Genomic DNA, 12,393 nt, shown 5'->3' with positions numbered 1-12,393 from the left:
AAGAGCAAAAAAAAGTCTTCTGGTGTTGTCACCACAGCAGACTAGATATTGTTTTAATTTTAATTATCTCAGTTTTTCTCTAGTAATTTTTCCTTCTAAATACAATGGCTTGCTATCACCAGAGAGAGAGTTCAGTAGATAGAGCATCACACACATACACTAATGTCATAGGTTTGGTCTTGGTCTAGGCACATACAGAAACACATTGATATTTCTGACTATCTGTGTGTCTGTTTTCCCCCTCTTCAGCACTCTAAAACTAATAACTAAATAAAAGAAAAATGACAATGGCTTTTTTTTGGTGTTTTTTCAGCTTAAATTGCTTAGAGGAATGAATTATTTTTTTCAAAATCTCACCCCAAGAAAAAATAAGTGGGAACATTTCAAAATACCATATTTCTCCATGTATAAGTATCCTCCCTCTATAAGTAGCAACTTAATTTGGAGGAACTAAATTTGAAAAAATGATAACAAATGCGAAGAAACAGGAAATGCAAGTAAAAATACAACAACCACTCTATACGATGCACCCAGGTTTCAAACCCTACATTTTTAAAAATGATGAGTTTTATACATAGGAATATATGGATAGAAACTCCAAATGTCTCTGGGAACATTTCTTTCATTTCTTTTTTTCTTTTTTCAGAGTCATAGAGAGAGTGAGAAAGAGGGATAGATAGGGACAGACAGACAAGAATGGAGAAAATTTTTTATTCTGTGCCAGGTCACAGATCAATCATCATTTTTTTGTAAGGCCACCTTAGTTGTTCATTGACTGCTCTCTCATATGTGACTTGACCAGGCGGCTACAGCTGACCGAGTAACCCCTTGCTCGAGACAGCGACATTGGGATCAAGCTGTTGAGCTTTGCTTAAACAAGATGAGCCCATGCTCAAGCTGGCCAATTTGGGATCTCAAATCTTGGTACTGTGCACTCCAGTAAAAAGCCCTACCCACTGTGCCACTGCCTTGTCAGTCTGTGAACATTTTGGTTCTTTTACATTCTCTGGATTTTATTTACTATCCTGGTTCTTAGTATTGGTGGAAAAACTGTGTATTTTAAGGTTTTATTCCTCTTAAATATATTCGTCACTACATTATTTTATAGATTTTCTTATGTAGTTTTTCTTTTCATTAATTTTAAGGTATTTTGCAGCTTGAATTGTGATTTTGAGGGGGGGTTATTTAAGAGTGTATTTCATTACCTTAAAAAAGGGAATTTTAATATATTTTTATTACTGTTTAGTATATTATGTGTAATGACAACAAGAAATATGCTTTATATCATTTCTAAGGTTAGAGGTAGTTGAAACTTGCTTGAAAGAACATACAGGATTATCTGTGGAAAATGTTTTCCAAGAGTGCTTCCCTGGTGCCACCTCGTGTGCTCCTTGGTAATAACAGCTCAGAGCAGTTCACCTGGAAAAACACAGCAGTTGTGTGTTGTGCGTTATCTATCAATGTTGAATCGAAGGCTATCTAGGAGATACTTTCATTACTTGTAAATATAAGGGAGTTTAGTTACTGTTTGCTAACTGTTTCAATGTTAACTGTAGCATAAGCAAGAGATACACTTCATGTCATTTCAAGCATCTGAAGTTTGCTGGAAATTGCTCCATAGCACATAAAATATTGGTCTCTGTTATATGTACTTCTCTGCTACCACCTCGTTTGCATCTTGGGAATCACGCTTCAGTACAGGTCCAAAGGAAAGTTTTGGTCGATAAGATTGTCTACAACCATTGTTTCCAATTAGCGGCTTCTGTGAAGTGTTTCTTTATCTTTAGTGGTTTTTTTTCTGGGAATCTAACATTTCATCTTGTTTTTATTTTTTCCTTCTAGCCATGCATTCATAAAGCTTTTGCCAGTGCCCTTCATATACCAGGCACTGTGCTAAGAGCTCATGTCCCTGCACTCAGTCACTTCCCATTCTACTATTTTTACATTGGTCTTTTGAACTTCTTTTATTTAAATCTACTTAATGTATTGTAAATTTTGATGTTCTTTGATTTGACTAAGTATATAGTATTTTAACAGCTTTTTATTATAAAAATGGTATACTTATTACAGAAATGCAAAAATTGATAAGAAATACAAAACAACAAATTTTCATACATAGATATCAACTGTTAACTTTAGCCATTTTCTTTCCATATTCTTTGTGTACCAATTATATTTCCCAATGTATATGTACTCAGGTACATTGGGTGCATGTACCCAATGTGTGCATAGATATGCATCGCATGTGAGCATACCTCTCTGTTTCAAAAGTGTCTGTCATTTGTGGATATTTGTGTACGTATGCAAATGTATATTTGTTCACTCTTCCAGTTAAAATTTATAGAATTTTCATTATATGCCAGGCACTGTCCTCGACACTGGTTGCCAATAGTGAATGGGAGAGACTCACTTTCTGTCTTTATTGATATTACACTTTCATGGAGTAGAAAGAGGAAGGAAAAATATGCATGAGAATATTATATATTGTGACAAACGCTGGATTTGGTAGTGCAATACCTTTTGTCATAGTTGTGATTGATCGTGGCATGGTTAAGTATATCATTTTCTCTGAAGGCAGAGCTGAGACATAAGTCTTGGTTATTCAGAAATGCATGATCTCAGCTATAAACCTGAGAAAATTTACAAGTGATGCAACAAATACCCTGAGAGGTGTTCTGTGACCAAAGGAACCTAAATTGTAAGTGCTGACCAGGCTCAGATAAATTCTGAAAACCAAGGCTTAGGAGGTTTCTGAGTCTGGACTGCTGCCACAGCACAAGAAAAAGTGCATGTTAGGAAAGTTTTGAATTCGTGCTCAACAATTAAAAATACTGATTGTATATGCCCCTGACTGACAAGAGCCTATAAAAGTCTTCTGATGTTGTCACCACAACATACTATATTATTATTTTATTTTTTATTTGCCTCAGGTTGTCTCTAGTAATTTTGTCTGCCTAGAGACAATGGCTTGCTTACACCAGGGAGCTCACAAGTTTCAGCATCACACTCATACAGTAATGTCATAGGATTGGTCCCTGTTCAAGGCACATACAGAAACAGATTGATGTTTCTCACTATCTGTCTGTATTTTTCCCCCCAATTCCTCTCTCTAACATTAAAAATTAAATAAAAGAAAAAATAAAAATGTCTATTTTTTGTTGTTTTCACAGCTTAAATTGCATAGAAAAATGAATTATATTTTTCAAAATCTCACCACAAGAGAAAATAGGTAGTAAGGTTGTAAAGTACCATATTTTCCCATGCATAATATGCCCCCCTGTAGAAGACACACCTCCATTTTTGAGCACAAAATTTGAGAAAATGATAACAAATGCGAAGAAAAAGGAAGTGCAAGTAAAATATACTATAACCACTGTATAAGATGCAGCCAGGTTTCAAACCCCACATTTTTCAAAAAGGATGAGTCTTATACATGGATTAATATGGTATACACCCTCCAATTGACACTGTGAACATTTCTTTTTTTTTCCTTTTTTTATCAGAGACAGAGAGTCAGAGAAAGAGAAATATATAAGGACAGACCGACAAAAATGGAGAGAATTTTTATTATGTGCCAGGTCACAGATCAATCATCAGTTTTTTGTTGTGACCCCTTATATGTTCATTGAGTCCTGTCTCATATGTGACTTGACCAGGGGGCTACAACTGATTGAGTGACCGATAGCTTGAGCCAGTGACCATGGGCTTAAGCTAGTGAGCTCTGCTCAAGTCATATGAGCCCATGGTCAAGCTGGCGCCCTTTGGATCTCAAACCTGGGTTCCACACATTCCAGCCGAATGCTCTAACCACTGGCCACCGCCTGCTTAGGCTGTGAATATTTTTTTCTTTTACAATCTCTGGATATTATTTAGTATCCTGGTTCTTAATATGGGTGGAAAGGCTGAGTATTTTAATGTTTTCTTGCCCTAAAATATATTAATCACTACCTTTTTCCATAGGTTTCCTTTTGTAGTTTATATTTCCATTAATTTAAAGTGTTTTACAACTTGAATTATGATTTTGAGGGGGGTGTTATCTAGGAGTGAATTTCCATACCTTCAAAAAAGTGATTTTTAGTTATTTTCTATTACTGTTTAATATATTAAGTGTAATGACAACAAGAAACATGCTTTATATCATTTCTAAGGTTACGGTAGTTGAAACTTGCTTGAAAGAACATACAGGATTATCTGTGGTAAATGTTTTCCAAGTGCGCTTCCCTGCTTGCACCTCGTGTGCACCTTGGGAATAACAGCTCAGATCAGTTCACCTAGAAAAATACATCAGTTGGCAGTTGTGCGTTATCAATCAATGTTGAATCCAAGTCTATCTAAAAGAAACTTTTAAAACTTGTAAATATAAAAAATTTCTAGTTAGTGCTTGCTACTTTTTTGAACGTTAATTGCAGTGAAAGCAAGAGATATACTTGGTATCATTTCAATCCTCTGAAGTTGGCTGGAACTTGCTCTATAGCACATACAATAATGGTCTCTGTTACATGTGCTTCCCTGCTGTCACCTCATGTTCATTTTGAAAATCACACCTCAGTACAGTTCCAAAAAAATAGTGTGGTAGAGAACATTGACTATTAAACTTTGATTCCAATTTGCCTTTTTTGTAAAAATTTTATATATCCTTAGTGGTTTCTTTTCTGAAAATCTCTTGGTTCATCTTGTTTTTCTGTTTCCTTCCAGCCATACTTTCATAAAGCCTTTGAAAGTGCCCATGATATACCAGGCACTGTGCTAGGAACTCATGTCTCTGCACTCAATGACTTCCATTTCTACACTTTTTCTTCTATTTTAACTTCTTCATTTTTGTATTTTTCTGAAACTAGAATCAGGGAGAGATAGTCAGACAGACTCCCACATGTGCCCTACCGAGATCCACTCAGGATGCCCACAAAGGTTGCTGCCCTGCCCACCAGGGGTTGATGCTCTGCACCCCCGGGTCATCACTCTGTTGCAACCAGAGCCACTCTAGCGCCTCAGTAAGAAGGCAAGGAGCCATCCCTATTGCCTGGGTCAGGTTTGCTCCAGTGGTGCCTTGGCTGCGGGAGGGGAAGAGAGAGACAGAGAGGAAGGAGAGGGCGATGGGTGAAGAAGCAGATGGGAGCTTCTCCTGTGTGCCCTGGCCAGGAATCAAACCTGGGACTTCTGCACACGAGGCTGACACTCTTCCACTAAGCCAAACAGCCAGGGCTTAACTTCTTTTACATGTTTCTGCTTCATGTATTGTAAAATAGGATGTGCTTTTATTTGAGAAATATGTTGAATTTTAATTACTTTTTCATTATATAAAATGTATTCTTATTGCAGTAGTGCACGAAAAATAATCTGAAAAACAACCACAACATATTTTCATACAGATATAACTACAGTTAATATTAGGACATTTTCTTTCCATATTCTTTGTTTACCTATTTTATTTCTCTATGTGTATATACTCAGGTACATTGGGTGTGTGTACATCTGTGTGCATAGATGTGCATTGCACATGAGCATATCTCTCTGTGTCCACAGTGTCTGTTATTTTTGGATATCTGTGTATGTATGCAAATGACTATATATTCATTCATTCAGAAACATTTATTGTATTTCTATTATGTGTCAGGCACTGTGCTCGACATTGGTTGCCTATAGTGAATGAGTCAGACTCACTTTCTGTCTTTATGAATACTACACTGTCATGGCATAGAAAGAAAAATATATATACATTAATAAAATAATCATAAATTAACTAGCACTGAATTTGGTAGTGCAATATCTTTGGTGTTAGTTATAACTTATTGAGGAAAGGTTCAGTATATCAGTTTCTCAGAAGGCAGAGCTCAGACATAAGTCTCGGTTTTTCAGCAATGCATGTTCACAGATGTAAAACTGAGAAAATATAGAAGTTATGAAACAAAGACCCTGGGAGGTGTTCTGTGAGCAAAAGAACCCAGCTTGTATGTGGTGACCAATGCTCAGATAAATTCTGATGTCCAAGGCTTAGGAGGTCTCTCAGTCTGGACTGCTGCCATGGCACAAGAGAAGTGCATGTTAGGAAAGGGGTCACTTTGTGCTAAAGAATTAGAAATAGTGATTATGCACCTGAATTTAAAGAGCAAAGAAAAGTCTTCTGGTGTTGTCACCACAGCAGACTAGATAATCATTTTATTTTTAATTACCTCTGATTTTTTCTAGAAAAATTTTTCCCCAAAAGACAATGGCTTGCTCTCACCAGAGAGCTCAGTAGTAAAAGCATCACACCCATATGCTAATGTCATAGGTTTAGCTCCTGGTTCAAGGCACATACAGTAACAGATTGATGTTTCTGACTATCTGTCTGTATTTTCCCACTTTATCCTGCATCTAACATGAATAAATAAATAAAAGAAAAAATGACAATGGCTTTTTTGTTGTTGTTTTTGCAGCTTAAACTGCATAGAATAATGAATTATATTTTTCAAAATCTCACCCCAAGAGGAAATAAATGGTAAGGTCTTAAAGTCCCATATTTCCCCATGTATAAGAAGCCTCCTTGTATAAGACGCACCTTAATTTTGGGCACAAATTTTGAGAAAATGATAACAAATGCGAATAAATGGAAATGCAAGTAAAAAATACTACAACCACTGTATAAGACGCACCCAGTTTTCTAACCCCACATTTTTCAAAAAAGATGAGTCTTATACATGGGGAAATATGGTATACACCCTCCAAATGTCTCTGTGAACATTTCTTTTTTTCCTTTTTTTTTTTTTTTACGGAGACAGGAGAGAGTCAGAGAGAGAGATAGATAGGGACAGACAGACAGAAATGGGCAGAGTTTTAATTATGGCCATGTCACAGATCAATCATCAGTTTTTTCGTTGTGAGCCCTTACGTGTTCACTGACTCCTGTCTCATATGTGCATTGACAAGGAGGCTACAGCTGAACAAGTGACCGCTAGCTCGAGCCAGCGACCTTGGGCACAAGCTGCTGAGCTTTGCTCAAACCACATGAGCCCATGCTCAAGCTGGCGCCCTTGGGATCTCAAGCTTGGGTCCTCCGCATTCCAGTCAAATGCTCTAACCATTGCGCAATCGCCTGCTCAGTCTGTGAACATTTTTTTTTTACTTTCTCTGGATTTTATTTAGTATCCTGGTTCTTAATATAGGTAGAAAGGCTGTGTATATTAAGCTTTTCTTGCCATAAAATATATTCATCACTACATTTTTTCAATAGGTTTCCTTATGTAGTTTTCATTTCCAATAATTTTGAGGTATTTTGCAACTTGAATTGTGATTTTTAGCGCGGGGGTTATTTAGGAATAATTTCCTTACCGTCAAAAAAGGGATTTTTAGTTAATTTCTATTACTGTTTACTATATTAAGTGTAATGACAACAAGAAACATGCTTTATATCATTTCTAAGGTTAGAGGTAGTGGAAACTTGCTTGAAAGAACATACAGGATTATCTGTGGTAAATGTTTTCCAAGTGTGCATACCTGCCTCCACCTTGTGTGCACCTTTGGAATAACAGCTCAGATCAGTTCACCTGGAAAAATACATCTGTTGGGTGTTGTGCATTATCTATCAATGTTGAATCTAAGGCTATCTAAAAGAAACTTTTATAACTTGTAAATATAAATAAATTCTAGTTACTGCTTGCTAATTCTTTCAATGTTAATTGTAGTGAAAGCAAGAGATATACTTGGTATCATTTCAATCCTCTGAAGTTGGCTGGAACTTGCTCCATAGCACATACAATAATGGTCTCTGTTACATGTGCTTCTCTGCTGACACCTCGTGTGCATCTTGGGAATCACGCCTCATTATTGGTGTAAAGGAATATTTTGGTAGACAGCGTTGTCTATAAACTTTGATTCTAATTTTCAGTGTCTGTAAAGATTTTATGTATCCTTAGTGGTTTGTTTCTGAAAATCTCTCGGTTCATCTTTTTTTCTCTTTTCCTTCTAGCCATGCTTTCATAAAGCCTTTGAAAGTGCCCATCATATACTAGGCACTGTGCTAGAAACTCATGTACATTCACTCAATGACTTCCATATTTACGCTTTTAACTTCTGTTTTTTTAACTTCTTTTTTTCTCTATTTTTCTGAAGCTGGAAAATAGACAGTCAGACAGACTCCCGCATGTGCCCAATCGAGATCCACTCAGCACACCCACCAGGGGGCAATGTTCTGCCAACCAGGGGCCGATGCTCTGCAACCCCAGGTTGTAGACCTGTTGAGACCAAAGCCACTCTTGCGCCTGGGAAAGAACCAAGGAGCCATCTTCAGCGTCCGGTTTATATTTTATTTAACGGGGTATCTGCTGCGAGAGGGGAACAGAGAGACAGAAAGGAAGGAGAAGGTGAGAGGTGGAGAAGCAGGTGGTTGCTTCTCCTGTGTGCCATGGCCAGAAATCAAACCCAGGACTTTTGCACGCGATGCCGAATCTCTAGCACTGTGCCAAACAGCCAGGGCTTAACTTCTTTTATATACATCTACTTCGTGTATTGTAAAATAGGTTGTGCTTTGATTTGAAAAGTACGTTAAATTTTAACATCTTTTATATTATAAAAAATTTATTCTTATTGCAAAATTGCAATAAAATTGATCTCTAGAACAACAACAACATATTTTCATACACATATATCAACTGTTAATATTATGACATTTTCTTTTCCTATTCTTTGTGTACTTCTTATATTTCTTTATGTATATATACTCAGGTACATTGGGTTTGTGTACATCTGTGTGCATAGATGTGATTTGCACATGAGCATATCTCTCTGTGTCCACTGTGTCTGTCATTTTTGGATACCTGTGTACGTATGCAAATGATTATTTATTCATTCATTCATTCAAAAAACACTTATTGTATTTCTATTATGTGCCAGGCACTGCCTCAATGCTGGCTGTCTATAGTGAATGAGACAAACTAACTTTCTGTCTTTATGAGTACTACGCTGTCATGGGGTAGACAGAAAGAAAAAAATATATACATAAATAAAAAAATGGTAAGTTTCAGAAGCACTGAATTTGGTAGTGCAATATTTTTGGTGTCAGTTATGATTTATTGTGGCTAGGTTTGGTATATCAGTTCCTCAGAAGGCAGAGCTGAGACATAAGTCTCAGTTTTTCAGCAATGCATGTTCTCAGGTATAAAACTGAGAAAATATAGAAGTTATGAAACAAAGACCCTGGGAGGTTTTTTGTGAGAAATAGATCCTAACTTTTATTTTGTGGCCAAAGCTCAGATAAATTTTGATGTCCAAAGCATAGGAGGTCTCTCAGTCTGGACTACTGCCAAGGTACAAGAGAAAGTGCATGTTAGGAAAGGGTTCACTTTGACTGAGCAAATAGAAATAGTGATTATGCCCCTGAAATCCAAGTCTAAAGAGAATTCTTCATGTGCTTTCTCCACAGCAGATTAGATTATCATTTTATTTTTTAATTACTTCTGGTTTTCTCTAGTAAATTTTTTCCCCAAAATACAATGGCTTGCTCTCAGCAGAGAGTTCAGTAGTTAAAGCATCACACCCGTACGCTAACATCATAGGTTTCCTCCTGGGTCAAGGCATATACAGAAACAGATTGATGTTTCTGACTCTCTGTCTGTCTTTTTCCCCGTTTATGTTGCCTCCAAAATAAATAAATAAATAAAATAAAAAATGACAATTACTCTTTTGTTGTTGTTTTTGCAGCTTAAATAGCATAGAAGAATGAGTTATGTTTTACAAAATCTCACCCCAAGAGAAAATAAATGGTAATGTTTTAAAGTACCATATTTCCCCATGTGTAAGAAGCCTCCCTGTATAATACGCACCTTAATTTTGGGGCACAAATTGTGAGAAAATGATAACAAATTCCAATAAATGGGAAATGCAGGTAAAAAATACTACAACCACTGTATAAGACGCACCCAGTTCTCTACCTCCACATTTTTCGAAAGATATGAGTCTTAACCATGGGGAAATATGGTATACACTTTCCAAATGTCTCTGTGAACATTTCTTTTTTTCTTTTTTTTTTTTACAAAAACTGGAAGAGAGTCAGAGAGAATGAAAGATAGGGAGAGACAGACAGAAATGGAGAAAGTTTTTATTATGTGCCAGGACACAGATCAATCATCATTTTTTTTTTGTGACCCCTTACGTGATCATTGACTCCTGTCTCATATGGGCATTGACCAGGGGGCTACAGCTGATCATGTGACCACTTGCTCGATCCAGCGATCTTAAACCAATGCTAGTGAGCTTTTCTCAAACCACAGGACCCCATGCTCAAGCTGGCGCCCTTGGGATCTCAAACCTGGGTCCTGTGCATTCCAGTTAAATAATCTAACCCCTGCGTGATCGCCTGTTCAGGCTGTGAACAATTTTTTTTTTATTTTTCTGAATTTTATTTAGTATCTTGTTTCTCAGTATGGGTGGAGAAACTGTGTATTTTAAGGTTTTCTTGTCCTAAAATATATTCATCACTATATTATTACGTAGGTTTCCTTATGTAGTTTTTATTTCCATTAATTTTAAGGTATCTTGCAACTTGAATTATGATTTTAAAAGGAGGGTTATTTAGGAGTGAATTTCCTGACCTTCAGAAAAGGAATTTTTCATTAATTTCTATTACTATTTACAATATTATGTGTACTGACAACAGGAAACATGCTTTATATCATTTCTAACATTAGAGGTAGTTGAAACTTTCTTGAAAGAGCATACAGGATTATCTGTGGTAAATGTTTTCCAAGTGCACTTTTTTGCTGCCACCTCCTGTGCACATTGAAAATAACAGCTCAGATCAGTTCACCTGGAAAAATACGTCAGTTGTGTGTTGTGAATTATCTATCAATGTTGATGCAAGTCTAACTAAAGTAAACTCTTATAACTTATAAATAGAAGGAATTACTACTTACTGCTTGCTCCTTCTTTCAACGTTCATTGTAGTGAAAGCAAGAGATACACTGTTTATCATTTCCATCCTGTGAAGTTGGATGGAACTTGCTCCATAGCATATACAATAACGGTCTCTGTTACATGTGCTTCCCTGCTGACATCTCGTGAGCATCTTGAGAATCATGCCTCACTACAGGTCGAAAGGAATATTTTCTTAGAGAGCATTCTCTATAAACGTTAATTCCAATTTGCCGTTTCTGTCAAGTTTTTGTGTATTTTTAGTGGTTTGTTTTCTGAAAATCTCTCAGTTTATCTTGTTTTTCTTTTTTTGTTCCAGCCATGCTTTCATAAAGCCTTTGAAAGTTCCCATTATATAACAGGCAGGGTTCTAAAAACTCATGTTGTCCCTGCACTCAATGACTTCCCATTCTACTCTTAAATTTTGACTTTTGAACTTCTTTTATATAAATCTACTTCGTGTATTGTAAAATAGGTTGTGCTTTGATTTGACAAATATGTTGAATTTTAACAGCTTTTTTATTTTAAAAAATGTATTCTTATTGCAGAAGTCAAGGAAAATGATCTCAAAAGCAACAACAACAAATTTTCATACAGATATAGCTACTGTTAATATTAAGACACTTTCTTTCCTTATTCTTTGTGTACATATTATATTTCTTTATGTATATATACTCAGCTATATTGGGTGTGTGTACATCTGTGTGCATAGATGTGCATCGCACATGAGCATATCTCTTTGTGTTTACAGTGTCTGTCATTTGTGGATATCTGAACATATGCAAATGATTATTTATTAATTCATTCGGGAAACACTTATTGTATTTCAATTATGTGCCAGGCACTGTGCTCGACACTTGTTGCCTATAATGAATGAGACAGACTCACTTTCTGTCTTTATGAATACTAAACTGTCACGGGGTAGACAGAAAGAAAACAATATACATAAATAAAATAATCATAAGTTTAACAAGCACTGAATTTGGAAGTGAAATGTTTTTGGTGTCAGTTATGATTTATTTTGGTGAGGTTCAGTATATCAGTTTCTCAGAAGACTGAGCTGAGACATAAGTCTCAGTTTTTCAGTAATGCATGTTCACAGATATAAAACTGAGAAAATATAGACGTTATGAGACAAAGACCCTGTGAGGTGTCCTGTGAGCAAAAGAACCTAGCTTGTAAGTGGTGACCCAGGCTCAGATAAATTCTGATGTCCAAAGATTAGGAGGTCTCTCAGTCTGGACTGCTGCAACAGCACAAGAAAAAAGTGCATGTTAGAAAAGGGGTCAAATCGTGGTTAACAGTCAGAAATATTTTTTATGCCCCTAACAGTCAAGAGCAAAGAAAAGTCTTCTGGTGTTGTCACCACAATAGACTAGATTATTGATTTATTTATATTTACCTAAGATTTCTCTAGTAATTTTTAAATCTAAATACAATGGATTGCTATCACCAGAGAGGTCAGTAGATAGAGCGTCACACACATACACTAATGTAATAGGTTTGGTC

At 36.2% G+C, this 12,393-nt stretch overlaps 1 non-coding gene across 1 annotated transcript; it reads right to left on the bottom strand.

Annotated features, from left to right (window-relative positions):
* Window positions 1–5,127: 5,127 nt before the first annotated feature.
* On the bottom strand, window positions 5,128–5,203 carry TRNAT-CGU (transfer RNA threonine (anticodon CGU)). Its single transcript has one exon. It is a non-coding gene; the product is annotated as a tRNA-Thr (tRNA).
* Window positions 5,204–12,393: the final 7,190 nt, after the last annotated feature.

This window comes from Saccopteryx leptura, unplaced genomic scaffold (genome assembly GCF_036850995.1).
Source record: "Saccopteryx leptura isolate mSacLep1 unplaced genomic scaffold, mSacLep1_pri_phased_curated manual_scaffold_24, whole genome shotgun sequence".
NCBI lineage: Eukaryota > Metazoa > Chordata > Mammalia > Chiroptera > Emballonuridae > Saccopteryx > Saccopteryx leptura.
Note: the sequence above shows the minus strand (reverse complement) of the source record. Positions and strands in the feature narration are given on the sequence as shown.